Raw genomic sequence first — 17,813 nt, forward strand, 5'->3', positions numbered from 1 at the left:
TGTGCATTCAACTAACAGTGTTGAACCTTACTTTTGATTGAGCCTTTCTGAAACACTCTTTCTGTAGAAACTGCAATTGGACATTCTGAGCGCTAGGAGGCCTCTATTGGGAAAAATAATATCTTCAAATAAAAACTACACAGAAGCATTGTGTGAAACTTATTTCTGATATGTTCATTAAGCTAACAGAGTTAAACCATACTTTTGATTGCGCAGTTCTGAACACTCTTTCTGCAGAAAATGCAAGTGGACATTCGGAGCGCTAAGAGGGTAATAGTGGAAAAAGGAATATATTCAAATATAAACTACACAGTAGCATTCTGTGAAAATTCTTGCTGTTCTGTGCATTCAACTAACAGAGTTGAACCTTACTTTTGATTGAGCCGTTCTGAAACACTCTTTCTGTAGAAACTGCAATTGGACATGCTAAGCGCTAAGAGGCCTACATTGGGAAAAAGAATATCTTCAAATAAAAACTACACAGATGCATTCTGTGAAACTTATTTCTGATCTGTAAATTCAGTTAACAGAGATAAAACATATTTTTGATTGAGCAGTTATGAAACACTCTTTTTGTAGAAAATGCAAGTGGAGATTCAGAGCGCTAAGAGGGTAATAGTGGAAAAAAGAATGTCTTCAAATATAAACTACACAGAATAATTCGGTGAAACTTCTTTCTCATCTGTGCATTCAGCTAACAGAGTTAAACCATACTTTTGATTGAGCAGATCTGAACACTCTTTCTGTTGAAAATGCAACTGGACATTTGGAGCGCTAAGAGCGTAGTAGTGGAAAAAGGAATATATTCAAATATAAACTACACAGAAGCATTCTGTGAAACTTCTTTCTGATCTGAGCATTCAGCTAACAGAGTTAAACCATACTTTTGATTGAGCAGTTTTGAAACACTCTGTCTGTAGAAAATGCAACTGGACATTCGTAGCGCTAAGTGGGTAATAGTGGAAAAAAGAATATGTTCAAATATGAACTACACAGAAGCATTGTATGAAACTTCTTTCTGTTCTGTGCATTCAACTAACAGAGTTGAACCTTACTTTTGATTGAGCCGTTCTGAAACACTCTTTCTGTAGAAACTGCAATTGGACATTCTGAGCGCTAAGAGGCCTATATTGGGAAAAAGAATGTCTACAAATAAAAACTACACAGAAGAATTGTGTGAAACTTCTTTCTGTTCTGTTTGTTCAACTAAAAGAGTTGAACCTTAGTTTTGATTGAGCCGTTCTGAAACACTCTTTCTGTAGAAAATGCAAGTGGAGATTCGGAGCGCTAAGAGGGTAATAGTGGAAAAAGGAATGTCTCCAAATATAAACTACACAGAATCATTCTGTGAAACTTCTTTCTGATCTGTGCATTCAGCTAACAGAGTTAAACCATACTTTTGATTGAGCAGATCTGAACACTCTTTCTGTAGAAAATGCAACTGGACATTTGGAGCGCTAAGAGAGTAGTAGTGGAAAAAGGAATATATTCAAATATAAACTACACAGAAGCATTCTGTGAAACTTCTTTCTGATTTGAGCATTCAGCTAACAGAGTTAAACCATACTTTTGATTGAGCAGTTTTGAAACACTCTGTCTGTAGAAAATGCAACTGGACATTCGTAGCGCTAAGTGGGTAATAGTGGAAAAAAAAATATGTTCAAATATAAACTACACAGAAGCATTGTATGAAACTTCTTTCTGTTCTGTGCATTCAACTAACAGTGTTGAACCTTACTTTTGATTGAGCCTTTCTGAAACACTCTTTCTGTAGAAACTGCAATTGGACATTCTGAGCGCTAGGAGGCCTCTATTGGGAAAAATAATATCTTCAAATAAAAACTACACAGAAGCATTGTGTGAAACTTATTTCTGATATGTTCATTAAGCTAACAGAGTTAAACCATACTTTTGATTGCGCAGTTCTGAACACTCTTTCTGTAGAAAATGCAAGTGGACATTCGGAGCGCTAAGAGGGTAATAGTGGAAAAAGGAATATATTCAAATATAAACTACACAGTAGCATTCTGTGAAAATTCTTGCTGTTCTGTGCATTCAACTAACAGAGTTGAACCTTACTTTTGATTGAGCCGTTCTGAAACACTCTTTCTGTAGAAACTGCAATTGGACATGCTAAGCGCTAAGAGGCCTACATTGGGAAAAAGAATATCTTCAAATAAAAACTACACAGATGCATTCTGTGAAACTTATTTCTGATCTGTAAATTCAGTTAACAGAGATAAAACATATTTTTGATTGAGCAGTTATGAAACACTCTTTTTGTAGAAAATGCAAGTGGAGATTCAGAGCGCTAAGAGGGTAATAGTGGAAAAAAGAATGTCTTCAAATATAAACTACACAGAATAATTCGGTGAAACTTCTTTCTCATCTGTGCATTCAGCTAACAGAGTTAAACCATACTTTTGATTGAGCAGATCTGAACACTCTTTCTGTTGAAAATGCAACTGGACATTTGGAGCGCTAAGAGCGTAGTAGTGGAAAAAGGAATATATTCAAATATAAACTACACAGAAGCATTCTGTGAAACTTCTTTCTGATCTGAGCATTCAGCTAACAGAGTTAAACCATACTTTTGATTGAGCAGTTTTGAAACACTCTGTCTGTAGAAAATGCAACTGGACATTCGTAGCGCTAAGTGGGTAATAGTGGAAAAAAGAATATGTTCAAATATGAACTACACAGAAGCATTGTATGAAACTTCTTTCTGTTCTGTGCATTCAACTAACAGAGTTGAACCTTACTTTTGATTGAGCCGTTCTGAAACACTCTTTCTGTAGAAACTGCAATTGGACATTCTGAGCGCTAAGAGGCCTATATTGGGAAAAAGAATGTCTACAAATAAAAACTACACAGAAGAATTGTGTGAAACTTCTTTCTGTTCTGTTTGTTCAACTAAAAGAGTTGAACCTTAGTTTTGATTGAGCCGTTCTGAAACACTCTTTCTGTAGAAAATGCAAGTGGAGATTCGGAGCGCTAAGAGGGTAATAGTGGAAAAAGGAATGTCTCCAAATATAAACTACACAGAATCATTCTGTGAAACTTCTTTCTGATCTGTGCATTCAGCTAACAGAGTTAAACCATACTTTTGATTGAGCAGATCTGAACACTCTTTCTGTAGAAAATGCAACTGGACATTTGGAGCGCTAAGAGAGTAGTAGTGGAAAAAGGAATATATTCAAATATAAACTACACAGAAGCATTCTGTGAAACTTCTTTCTGATTTGAGCATTCAGCTAACAGAGTTAAACCATACTTTTGATTGAGCAGTTTTGAAACACTCTGTCTGTAGAAAATGCAACTGGACATTCGTAGCGCTAAGTGGGTAATAGTGGAAAAAAAAATATGTTCAAATATAAACTACACAGAAGCATTGTATGAAACTTCTTTCTGTTCTGTGCATTCAACTAACAGTGTTGAACCTTACTTTTGATTGAGCCTTTCTGAAACACTCTTTCTGTAGAAACTGCAATTGGACATTCTGAGCGCTAGGAGGCCTCTATTGGGAAAAATAATATCTTCAAATAAAAACTACACAGAAGCATTGTGTGAAACTTATTTCTGATATGTTCATTAAGCTAACAGAGTTAAACCATACTTTTGATTGCGCAGTTCTGAACACTCTTTCTGTAGAAAATGCAAGTGGACATTCGGAGCGCTAAGAGGGTAATAGTGGAAAAAGGAATATATTCAAATATAAACTACACAGTAGCATTCTGTGAAAATTCTTTCTGTACTGTGCATTCAACTAACAGAGTTGAACCCTACTTTTGATTGAGCCGTTCTGAAACACTCTTTCTGTAGAAACTGCAATTGGACATGCTAAGCGCTAAGAGGCCTACATAGGGAAAAAGAATATCTTCAAATTAAAACTAAACAGATGCATTCTGTGAAACTTATTTCTGATCTGTAAATTCAGTTAACAGAGATAAAACATATTTTTGATTGAGCAGTTATGAAACACTCTTTTTGTAGAAAATGCAAGTGGAGATTCGGAGCGCTAAGAGGGTAATAGTGGAAAAAGGAATGTCTTCAAATATAAACTACACAGAATCATTCGGTGAAACTTCTTCCTGATCTGTGCATTCACCTAACAGAGTTAAACCATACTTTTCATTGAGCAGATCTGAACACTCTTTCTGTAGAAAATGCAACTGGACATTTGGAGCGCTAAGAGCGCAGTAGTGGAAAAAGGAATATATTCAAATATAAACTACACAGAAGCATTCTGTGAAACTTCTTTCTGATCTGAGCATTCAGCTAACAGATTTAAACCATACTTTTGATTGAGCAGATTTGAAACACTCTGTCTGTAGAAAATGCAACTGGACATTCGTAGCGCTATGTGGGTAATAGTGGAAAAAAGAATATGTTCAAATATAAACTACACAGAAGCATTGTATGAAACTTCTTTCTGTTCTGTGCATTCAACTAACAGAGTTGAACATTACTTTTGATTGAGCCTTTCTGAAACACTCTTTCTGTAGAAACTGCAATTGGACATTCTGAGCGCTAGGAGGCCTCTATTGGGAAAAATAATATCTTCAAATAAAAACTACACAGAAGCATTGTGTGAAACTTATTTCTGATATGTTCATTAAGCTAACAGAGTTAAACCATACTTTTGATTGCGCAGTTCTGAACACTCTTTCTGTAGAAAATGCAAGTGGACATTCGGAGCGCTAAGAGGGTAATAGTGGAAAAAGGAATATATTCAAATATAAACTACACAGTAGCATTCTGTGAAAATTCTTTCTGTACTGTGCATTCAACTAACAGAGTTGAACCCTACTTTTGATTGAGCCGTTCTGAAACACTCTTTCTGTAGAAACTGCAATTGGACATGCTAAGCGCTAAGAGGCCTACATAGGGAAAAAGAATATCTTCAAATTAAAACTAAACAGATGCATTCTGTGAAACTTATTTCTGATCTGTAAATTCAGTTAACAGAGATAAAACATATTTTTGATTGAGCAGTTATGAAACACTCTTTTTGTAGAAAATGCAAGTGGAGATTCGGAGCGCTAAGAGGGTAATAGTGGAAAAAGGAATGTCTTCAAATATAAACTACACAGAATCATTCGGTGAAACTTCTTTCTGATCTGTGCATTCACCTAACAGAGTTAAACCATACTTTTCATTGAGCAGATCTGAACACTCTTTCTGTAGAAAATGCAACTGGACATTTGGAGCGCTAAGAGCGTAGTAATGGAAAAAGGAATATATTCAAATATAAACTACACAGAAGCATTCTGTGAAACTTCTTTCTGATCTGAGCATTCAGCTAGCAGAGTTAAACCATGCTTTTGATTGAGCAGTTTTGAAACACTCTGTCTGTAGAGAATGCAACTGGACATTCGTAGCGCTAAGTGGGTAATAGTGGAAAAAAGAATATGTTCAAATATGAACTACACAGAAGCATTGTATGAAACTTCTTTCTGTTCTGTGCATTCTACTAACTGAGTTGAACCTTACTTTGATTGAGCCGTTCTGAAACACTCTTTCTGTAGAAACTGCAATTGGACATTCTGAGCGCTAAGAGGCCTATATTGGGATAAAGAATGTCTACAAATAAAAGCTACACAGAATAATTGTGTGAAACTTCTTTCTGTTCTGTTTGTTCAACTAAAAGAGTTGAACCTTAGTTTTGATTGAGCCGTTCTGAAACACTCTTTCTGTAGAAAATGCAAGTGGAGATTCGGAGCGCTAAGAGGGTAATAGTGGAAAAAGGAATGTCTCCAAATATAAACTACACAGAATCATTCTGTGAAACTTCTTTCTGATCTGTGCATTCAGCTAACAGAGTTAAACCATACTTTTGATTGAGCAGATCTGAACACTCTTTCTGTAGAAAATGCAACTGGACATTTGGAGCGCTAAGAGAGTAGTAGTGGAAAAAGGAATATATTCAAATATAAACTACACAGAAGCATTCTGTGAAACTACTTTCTGATCTGAGCATTCAGCTAACAGAATTAAACCATACTTTTGATTGAGCAGTTTTGAAACACTCTGTCTGTAGAAAATGCAACTGGACATTCGTAGCGCTAAGTGGGTAATAGTGGAAAAAAAAATTTTCAAATATAAACTACACAGAAGCATTGTATGTAACTTCTTTCTGTTCTGTGCATTAAACTAACAGAGTTGAACCTTACTTTTGATTGAGCCGTTCTGAAACACTCTTTCTGTAGAAACTGCAATTGGACATTCTGAGCGCTAAGAGGCCTCTATTGGGAAAAATAATATCTTCAAATAAAAACTACACAGAAGCATTGTGTGAAACTTATTTCTGATATGTTCATTAAGCTAACAGAGTTAAACCATACTTTTGATTGCGCAGTTCTGAACACTCTTTCTGTAGAAAATGCAAGTGGACATTCGGAGCGCTAAGAGGGTAATAGTGGAAAAAGGAATATATTCAAATATAAACTACACAGTAGCATTCTGTGAAAATTCTTTCTGTTCTGTGCATTCAACTAACAGAGTTGAACCTTACTTTTGATTGAGCCGTTCTGAAACACTCTTTCTGTAGAAACTGCAATTGCACATGCTAAGCGCTAAGAGGCCTACATTGGGAAAAAGAATATCTTCAAATAAAAACTACACAGATGCATTCTGTGAAACTTATTTCTGATCTGTAAATTCAGTTAACAGAGATAAAACATATTTTTGATTGAGCAGTTATGAAACACTCTTTTTGTAGAAAATGCAAGTGGAGATTCGGAGCGCTAAGAGGGTAATAGTGGAAAAAGGAATGTCTTCAAATATAAACTACACAGAATCATTCGGTGAAACTTCTTTCTGATCTGTGCATTCAGCTAACAGAGTTAAACCATACATTTGATTGAGCAGATCTGAACACTCTTTCTGTAGAAAATGCAACTGGACATTTGGAGCGCTAAGAGCGTAGTAGTGGAAAAAGTAATATGTTCAAATATAAACTACACAGAAGCATTCTGTGAAACTTCTTTCTGATCTGAGCATTCAGCTAACAGAGTTAAACCATATTTTTGATTGAGCAGTTTTGAAACACTCTGTCTGTAGAAAATGCAACTGGACATTCGTAGCGCTAAGGGGGTAATAGTGGAAAAAAGAATATGTTCAAATATAAACTACACAGAAGCATTGTATGAAACTTCTTTCTGTTCTGTGCATTCAACTAACAGAGTTGAACCTTACTTTTGATTGAGCCGTTCTGAAACGCTCTTTCTGTAGAAACTGCAATTGGACATTCTGAGCGCTAAGAGGCCTATATTGGGAAAAAGAATGTCTACAAATAAAAACTACACAGAAGAATTGTGTGAAACTTCTTTCTGTTCTGTTTGTTCAACTAAAAGAGTTGAACCTTAGTTTTGATTGAGCCGTTCTGAAACACTCTTTCTGTAGAAAATGCAAGTGGAGATTCGGAGCGCTAAGAGGGTAATAGTGGAAAAAGGAATGTCTCCAAATATAAACTACACAGAATCATTCTGTGAAACTTCTTTCTGATCTGTGCATTCAGCTAACAGAGTTAAACCATACTTTTGATTGAGCAGATCTGAACACTCTTTCTGTAGAAAATGCAACTGGACATTTGGAGCGCTAAGAGAGTAGTAGTGGAAAAAGGAATATATTCAAATATAAACTACACAGAAGCATTCTTTGAAACTTCTTTCTGATCTGAGCATTCAGCTAACAGAGTTAAACCATACTTTTGATTGAGCAGTTTTGAAACACTGGGTCTGTAGAAAATGCAACTGGACTTTCGTAGCGCTAAGTGGGTAATAGTGGAAAAAAGAATATGTTCAAATGTAAACTAGACAGAAGCATTGTATGAAACTTCTTTCTGTTCTGTGCATTCAACTAACAGAGTTGAACCTTACTTTTGATTGAGCCTTTCTGAAACACTCTTTCTGTAGAAACCGCAATTGGACATTCTGAGCGCTAAGAGGCCTCTATTGGGAAAAATAATATCTTCAAATAAAAACTACACAGAAGCATTGTGTGAAACTTATTTCTGATATGTTCATTAAGCTAACAGAGTTAAACCATACTTTTGATTGCGCAGTTCTGAACACTCTTTCTCTAGAAAATGCAAGTGGACATTCGGAGCGCTAAGAGGGTAATAGTGGAAAAAGGAATATATTCAAATATAAACTACACAGTAGCATTCTGTGAAAATTCTTTCTGTTCTGTGCATTCAACTAACAGAGTTGAACCTTACTTTTGATTGAGCCGTTCTGAAACACTCTTTCTGTAGAAACTGCAATTGGACATGCTAAGCGCTAAGAGGCCTACATTGGGAAAAAGAATATCTTCAAATAAAAACTACACAGATGCATTCTGTGAAACTTATTTCTGATCTGTAAATTCAGTTAACAGAGATAAAACATATTTTTGATTGAGCAGTTATGAAACACTCTTTTTGTAGAAAATGCAAGTGGAGATTCGGAGCGCTAAGAGGGTAATAGTGGAAAAAGGAATGTCTTCAAATATAAACTACACAGAATCATTCGGTGAAACTTCTTTCTGATCTGTGCATTCAGCTAACAGAGTTAAACCATACTTTTGATTGAGCAGATCTGAACACTTTTTCTGTAGAAAATGCAACTGGACATTTGGAGCGCTAAGAGCGTAGTAGTGGAAAAAGGAATATGTTCAAATATAAACTACACAGAAGCATTCTGTGAAACTTCTTTCTGATCTGAGCATTCAGCTAACAGAGTTAAACCATACTTTTGATTGAGCAGTTTTGAAACACTCTGTCTGTAGAAAATGCAACTGGACATTCGTAGCGCTAAGTGGGTAATAGTGGAAAAAAGAATATGTTCAAATATAAACTACACAGAAGCATTGTATGAAACTTCTTTCTGTTCTGTGCATTCAACTAACAGAGTTGAACCTTACTTTTGATTGAGCCGTTCTGAAACACTCTTTCTGTAGAAACTGCAATTGGACATTCTGAGCGCTAAGAGGCCTATATTGGGAAAAGAATGTCTACAAATAAAAACTACACAGAAGAATTGTGTGAAACTTCTTTCTGTTCTGTTTGTTCAACTAAAAGATTTGAACCTTAGTTTTGATTGAGCCGTTCTGTAACAGTCTTTCTGTAGAAAATGCAAGTGGACATTCGGAGCGCTAAGAGGGTAATAGTGGAAAAAGGAATGTCTCCAAATATAAACTACACAGAATCATTCTGTGAAACTTCTTTCTGATCTGTGCATTCAGCTAACAGAGTTAAACCATAGTTTTGATTGAGCAGATCTGAACACTCTTTCTGTAGAAAATGCAACTGGACATTTGGAGCGCTAAGAGAGTAGTAGTGGAAAAAGGAATATATTCAAATATAAACTACACAGAAGCATTCTGTGAAACTTCTTTCTGATCTGAGCATTCAGCTAACAGAGTTAAACCATACTTTTGATTGAGCAGTTTTGAAACACTCTGTCTGTAGAAAATGCAACTGGATATTCGTAGCGCTAAGTGGGTAATAGTGGAAAAAAGAATATGTTCAAATATAAACTACACAGAAGCATTGTATGAAACTACTTTCTGTTCTGTGCATTCAACTAACAGAGTTGAACCTTACTTTTGATTGAGCCTTTCTGAAACACTCTTTCTGTAGAAACTGCAATTGGACATTCTGAGCGCTAAGAGGCCTCTATTGGGAAAAATAATATCTTCAAATAAAAACTACACAGAAGCATTGTGTGAAACTTATTTCTGATATGTTCATTAAGCTAACAGAGTTAAACCATACTTTTGATTGCGCAGTTCTGAACACTCTTTCTGTAGAAAATGCTAGTGGACATTCGGAGCGCTAAGAGGGTAATAGTGGAATAAGGAATATATTCAAATATAAACTACACAGTAGCATTCTGTGAAAATTCTTTCTGTTCTGTGCATTCAACTAACAGAGTTGAACCTTACTTTTGATTGAGCCGTTCTGAAACACTCTTTCTGTAGAAACTGCAATTGGACATGCTAAGCGCTAAGAGGCCTACATTGGGAAAAAGAATATCTTCAAATAAAAACTACACAGATGCATTCTGTGAAACTTATTTCTGATCTGTAAATTCAGTTAACAGAGATAAAACATATTTTTGATTGAGCAGTTATGAAACACTCTTTTTGTAGAAAATGCAAGTGGAGATTCGGAGCGCTAAGAGGGTAATAGTGGAAAAAGAATATCTTCAAATATAAACTACACAGAATAATTCGGTGAAACTTCTTTCTGATCTGTGCATTCAGCTAACAGAGTTAAACCATACTTTTGATTGAGCAGATCTGAACACTTTTTCTGTAGAAAATGCAACTGGACATTTGGAGCGCTAAGAGCGTAGTAGTGGAAAAAGGAATATGTTCAAATATAAACTACACAGAAGCATTCTGTGAAACTTCTTTCTGATCTGAGCATTCAGCTAACAGAGTTAAACCATACTTTTGATTGAGCAGTTTTGAAACACTCTGTCTGTAGAAAATGCAACTGGACATTCGTAGCGCTAAGTGGGTAATAGTGGAAAAAAGAATATGTTCAAATATAAACTACACAGAAGCATTGTATGAAACTTCTTTCTGTTCTGTGCATTCAACTAACAGAGTTGAACCTTACTTTTGATTGAGCCGTTCTGAAACACTCTTTCTGTAGAAACTGCAATTGGACATTCTGAGCGCTAAGAGGCCTATATTGGGAAAAGAATGTCTACAAATAAAAACTACACAGAAGAATTGTGTGAAACTTCTTTCTGTTCTGTTTGTTCAACTAAAAGAGTTGAACCTTAGTTTTGATTGAGCCGTTCTGTAACAGTCTTTCTGTAGAAAATGCAAGTGGACATTCGGAGCGCTAAGAGGGTAATAGTGGAAAAAGGAATGTCTCCAAATATAAACTACACAGAATCATTCTGTGAAACTTCTTTCTGATCTGTGCATTCAGCTAACAGAGTTAAACCATACTTTTGATTGAGCAGATCTGAACATTCTTTCTGTAGAAAATGCAACTGGACATTTGGAGCGCTAAGAGAGTAGTAGTGGAAAAAGGAATATATTCAAATATAAACTACACAGAAGCATTCTGTGAAACTTCTTTCTGATCTGAGCATTCAGCTAACAGAGTTAAACCATACTTTTGATTGAGCAGTTTTGAAACACTCTGTCTGTAGAAAATGCAACTGGATATTCGTAGCGCTAAGTGGGTAATAGTGGAAAAAAGAATATGTTCAAATATAAACTACACAGAAGCATTGTATGAAACTACTTTCTGTTCTGTGCATTCAACTAACAGAGTTGAACCTTACTTTTGATTGAGCCTTTCTGAAACACTCTTTCTGTAGAAACTGCAATTGGACATTCTGAGCGCTAAGAGGCCTCTATTGGGAAAAATAATATCTTCAAATAAAAACTACACAGAAGCATTGTGTGAAACTTATTTCTGATATGTTCATTAAGCTAACAGAGTTAAACCATACTTTTGATTGCGCATTTCGGAACACTCTTTCTGTAGAAAATGCAAGTGGACATTCGGAGCGCTAAGAGGGTAATAGTGGAAAAAGGAATATATTCAAATATAAACTACACAGTAGCATTCTGTGAAAATTCTTTCTGTTCTGTGCATTCAACTAACAGAGTTGAACCTTACTTTTGATTGAGCCGTTCTGAAACACTCTTTCTGTAGAAACTGCAATTGGACATGCTAAGCGCTAAGAGGCCTACATTGGGAAAAAGAATATCTTCAAATAAAAACTACACAGATGCATTCTGTGAAACTTATTTCTGATCTGTAAATTCAGTTAACAGAGATAAAACATATTTTTGATTGAGCAGTTATGAAACACTCTTTTTGTAGAAAATGCAAGTGGAGATTCGGAGCGCTAAGTGGGTAATAGTGGAAAAAGGAATGTCTTCAAATATAAACTACACAGAATCATTCGGTGAAACTTCTTTCTGATCTGTGCATTCAGCTAACAGAGTTAAACCATACTTTTGATTGAGCAGATCTGAACACTCTTTCTGTAGAAAATGCAACTGGACATTTGGAGCGCTAAGAGCGTAGTAGTGGAAAAAGGAATATATTCAAATATAAACTACACAGAAGCATTCTGTGAAACTTCTTTCTGATCTGAGCATTCAGCTAACAGAGTTAAACCATACTTTTGATTGAGCAGTTTTGAAACACTCTGTCTGTAGAAAATGCAACTGGACATTCGTAGCGCTAAGTGGGTAATAGTGGAAAAAAGAATATGTTCAAATATGAACTACACAGAAGCATTGTATGAAACTTCTTTCTGTTCTGTGCATTCAACTAACAGAGTTGAACCTTACTTTTGATTGAGCCGTTCTGAAACACTCTTTCTGTAGAAACTGCAATTGGACATTCTGAGCGCTAAGAGGCCTATATTGGGAAAAAGAATGTCTACAAATAAAAACTACACAGAAGAATTGTGTGAAACTTCTTTCTGTTCTGTTTGTTCAACTAAAAGAGTTGAACCTTAGTTTTGATTGAGCCGTTCTGAAACACTCTTTCTGTAGAAAATGCAAGTGGAGATTCGGAGCGCTGAGAGGGTAATAGTGGAAAAAAGAATGTCTCCAAATATAAACTACACAGAATCATTCTGTGAAACTTCTTTCTGATCTGTGCATTCAGCTAACAGAGTTAAACCATACTTTTGATTGAGCAGATCTGAACACTCTTTCTGTAGAAAATGCAACTGGACATTTGGAGCGCTAAGAGAGTAGTAGTGGAAAAAGGAATATATTCAAATATAAACTACACAGAAGCATTCTTTGAAACTTCTTTCTGATCTGAGCATTCAGCTAACAGAGTTAAACCATACTTTTGATTGAGCAGTTTTGAAACACTCTGTCTGTAGAAAATGCAACTGGACATTCGTAGCGCTAAGTGGGTAATAGTGGAAAAAAGAATATGTTCAAATATAAACTACACAGAAGCATTGTATGAAACTTCTTTCTGTTCTGTGCATTCAACTAACAGAGTGGAACCTTACTTTTGATTGAGCCTTTCTGAAACACTCTTTCTGTAGAAACTGCAATTGGACATTCTGAGCGCTAAGAGGCCTCTATTGGGAAAAATAATATCTTCAAATAAAAACTACACAGAAGCATTGTGTGAAACTTATTTGTGATATGTTCATTAAGCTAACAGAGTTAAACCATACTTTTGATTGCGCATTTCGGAACACTCTTTCTGTAGAAAATGCAAGTGGACATTCGGAGCGCTAAAAGGGTAATAGTGGAAAAAGGAATATATTCAAATATAAACTACACAGTAGCATTCTGTGAAAATTCTTTCTGTTCTGTGCATTCAACTAACAGAGTTGAACCTTACTTTTGATTGAGCCGTTCTGAAACACTCTTTCTGTAGAAACTGCAATTGGACATGCTAAGCGCTAAGAGGCGTACATTGGGAAAAAGAATATCTTCAAATAAAAACTACACAGATGCATTCTGTGAAACTTATTTCTGATCTGTAAATTCAGTTAACAGAGATAAAACATATTTTTGATTGAGCAGTTATGAAACACTCTTTTTGTAGAAAATGCAAGTGGAGATTCGGAGCGCTAAGAGGGTAATATTGGAAAAAGGAATGTCTTCAAATATAAACTACACAGAATCATTCGGTGAAACTTCTTTCTGATCTGTGCATTCAGCTAACAGAGTTAAACCATACTTTTGATTGAGCAGATCTGATCACTCTTTCTGTAGAAAATGCAACTGGACATTTGGAGCGCTAAGAGCGTAGTAGTGGAAAAAGGAATATATTCAAATATAAACTACACAGAAGCATTCTGTGAAACTTCTTTCTGATCTGAGCATTCAGCTAACAGAGTTAAACCATACTTTTGATTGAGCAGTTTTGAAACACTCTGTCTGTAGAAAATGCAACTGGACATTCGTAGCGCTAAGTGGGTAATAGTGGAAAAAAGAATATGTTCAAATATAAACTACACAGAAGCATTGTATGAAACTTCTTTCTGTTCTGTGCATTCAACTAACAGAGTTGAACCTTACTTTGATTGAGCCGTTCTGAAACACTCTTTCTGTAGAAACTGCAATTGGACATTCTGAGCGCTAAGAGGCCTATATTGGGAAAAAGAATGTCTACAAATAAAAACTACGCAGAAGAATTGTGTGAAACTTCTTTCTGTTCTGTTTGTTCAACTAAAAGAGTTGAACCTTAGTTTTGATTGAGCCGTTCTGAAACACTCTTTCTGTAGAAAATGCAAGTGGAGATTCGGAGCGCTAAGAGGGTAATAGTGGAAAAAGGAATGTCTCCAAATATAAACTACACAGAATCATTCTGTGAAACTTCTTTCTGATCTGTGCATTCAGCTAACAGAGTTAAACCATACTTTTGATTGAGCAGATCTGAACACTCTTTCTGTAGAAAATGCAACTGGACATTTGGAGCGCTAAGAGAGTAGTAGTGGAAAAAGGAATATATTCAAATATAAACTACACAGAAGCATTCTGTGAAACTTCTTTCTGATCTGAGCATTCAGCTAACAGAGTTAAACCATACTTTTGATTGCGCAGTTCGGAACACTCTTTCTGTAGAAAATGCAAGTGGACATTCGGAGCGCTAAGAGGGTAATAGTGGAAAAAGGAATATATTCAAATATAAACTACACAGTAGCATTCTGTGAAAATTCTTTCTGTTCTGTGCATTCAACTAACAGAGTTGAACCTTACTTTTGATTGAGCCGTTCTGAAACACTCTTTCTGTAGAAACTGCAATTGGACATGCTAAGCGCTAAGAGGCCTACATTGGGAAAAAGAATATCTTCAAATAAAAACTACACAGATGCATTCTGTGAAACTTATTTCTGATCTGTAAATTCAGTTAACAGAGATAAAACATATTTTTGATTGAGCAGTTATGAAACACTCTTTTTGTAGAAAATGCAAGTGGAGATTCGGAGCGCTAAGTGGGTAATATTGGAAAAAGGAATGTCTTCAAATATAAACTACACAGAATCATTCGGTGAAACTTCTTTCTGATCTGTGCATTCAGCTAACAGTGTTAAACCATACTTTTGATTGAGCAGATCTGATCACTCTTTCTGTAGAAAATGCAACTGGACATTTGGAGCGCTAAGAGCGTAGTAGTGGAAAAAGTAATATATTCAAATATAAACCACACAGAAGCATTCTGTGAAACTTCTTTCTGATCTGAGCATTCAGCTAACAGAGTTAAACCATACTTTTGATTGAGCAGTTTTGAAACACTCTGTCTGTAGAAAATGCAACTGGACATTCGTAGCGCTAAGTGGGTAATAGTGGAAAAAAGAATATGTTCAAATATAAACTACACAGAAGCATTGTATGAAACTTCTTTCTGTTCTGTGCATTCAACTAACAGAGTTGAACCTTACTTTTGATTGAGCCTTTCTGAAACACTCTTTCTGTAGAAACTGCAATTGGACATTCTGAGCGCTAAGAGGCCTCTATTGGCAAAAATAATATCTTCAAATAAAAACTACACAGAAGCATTGTGTGAAACTTATTTCTGATATGTTCATTAAGCTAACAGAGTTAAACCATACTTTTGATTGCGCAGTTCGGAACACTCTTTCTGTAGAAAATGCAAGTGGACATTCGGAGCGCTAAGAGGGTAATAGTGGAAAAAGGAATATATTCAAATATAAACTACACAGTAGCATTCTGTGAAAATTCTTTCTGTTCTGTGCATTCAACTAACAGAGTTGAACCTTACTTTTGATTGAGCCGTTCTGAAACACTCTTTCTGTAGAAACTGCAATTGGACATGCTAAGCGCTAAGAGGCCTACATTGGGAAAAAGAATATCTTCAAATAAAAACTACACAGATGCATTCTGTGAAACTTATTTCTGATCTGTAAATTCAGTTAACAGAGATAAAACATATTTTTGATTGAGCAGTTATGAAACACTCTTTTTGTAGAAAATGCAAGTGGAGATTCGGAGCGCTAAGAGGGTAATATTGGAAAAAGGAATGTCTTCAAATATAAACTACACAGAATCATTCGGTGAAACTTTTTCTGATCTGTGCATTCAGCTAACAGAGTTAAACCATACTTTTGATTGAGCAGATCTGATCACTCTTTCTGTAGAAAATGCAACTGGACATTTGGAGCGCTAAGAGCGTAGTAGTGGAAAAAGGAATATATTCAAATATAAACTACACAGAAGCATTCTGTGAAACTTCTTTCTGATCTGAGCATTCAGCTAACAGAGTTAAACCATACTTTTGATTGAGCAGTTTTGAAACACTCTGTCTGTAGAAAATGCAACTGGACATTCGTAGCGCTAAGTGGGTAATAGTGGAAAAAAATATGTTCAAATATAAACTACACAGAAGCATTGTATGAAACTTCTTTCTGTTCTGTGCATTCAACTAACAGAGTTGAACCTTACTTTTGATTGAGTCGTTCTGAAACACTCTTTCTGTAGAAACTGCAATTGGACATTCTGAGCGCTAAGAGGCCTATATTGGGAAAAAGAATGTCTACAAATAAAAACTACGCAGAAGAATTGTGTGAAACTTCTTTCTGTTCTGTTTGTTCAACTAAAAGAGTTGAACCTTAGTTTTGATTGAGCCGTTCTGAAACACTCTTTCTCTAGAAAATGCAAGTGGAGATTCGGAGCGCTAAGAGGGTAATAGTGGAAAAAGGAATGTCTCCAAATATAAACTACACAGAATCATTCTGTGAAACTTCTTTCTGATCTGTGCATTCAGCTAACAGAGTTAAACCATACTTTTGATTGAGCAGATCTGAACACTCTTTCTGTAGAAAATGCAACTGGACATTTGGAGCGCTAAGAGAGTAGTAGTGGAAAAAGGAATATATTCAAATATAAACTACACAGAAGCATTCTGTGAAACTTCTTTCTGATCTGAGCATTCAGCTAACAGAGTTAAACCATACTTTTGATTGAGCAGTTTTGAAACACTCTGTCTGTAGAAAATGCAACTGGACATTCGTAGCGCTAAGTGGGTAATAGTGGAAAAAAGAATATGTTCAAATATAAACTACACAGAAGCATTGTATGAAACTTCTTTCTGTTCTGTGCATTCAACTAACAGAGTTGAACCTTACTTTTGATTGAGCCTTTCTGAAACACTCTTTCTGTAGAAACTGCAATTGGACATTCTGAGCGCTAAGAGGCCTCTATTGGGAAAAATAATATCTTCAAATAAAAACTACACAGAAGCATTGTGTGAAACTTATTTCTGATATGTTCATGAAGCTAACAGAGTTAAACCATACTTTTGATTGCGCAGTTCGGAACACTCTTTCTGTAGAAAATGCAAGTGGACATTCGGAGCGCTAAGAGGGTAATAGTGGAAAAAGGAATATATTCAAATATAAACTACACAGTAGCATTCTGTGAAAATTCTTTCTGTTCTGTGCATTCAACTAACAGAGTTGAAACTTACTTTTGATTGAGCCGTTCTGAAACACTCTTTCTGTAGAAACTGCAATTGGACATGCTAAGCGCTAAGAGGCCTACATTGGGAAAAAGAATATCTTCAAATAAAAACTACACAGATGCATTCTGTGAAACTTATTTCTGATCTGTAAATTCAGTTAACAGAGATAAAACATATTTTTGATTGAGCAGTTATGAAACACTCTTTTTGTAGAAAATGCAAGTGGAGATTCGGAGCGCTAAGGGGGTAATATTGGAAAAAGGAATGTCTTCAAATATAAACTACACAGAATCATTCGGTGAAACTTCTTTCTGATCTGTGCATTCAGCTAACAGAGTTAAACCATACTTTTGATTGAGCAGATCTGATCACTCTTTCTGTAGAAAAT

The sequence above is a fragment of the Symphalangus syndactylus genome, chromosome X (genome assembly GCF_028878055.3).
Source record: "Symphalangus syndactylus isolate Jambi chromosome X, NHGRI_mSymSyn1-v2.1_pri, whole genome shotgun sequence".
NCBI classification, from domain to species: domain Eukaryota; kingdom Metazoa; phylum Chordata; class Mammalia; order Primates; family Hylobatidae; genus Symphalangus; species Symphalangus syndactylus.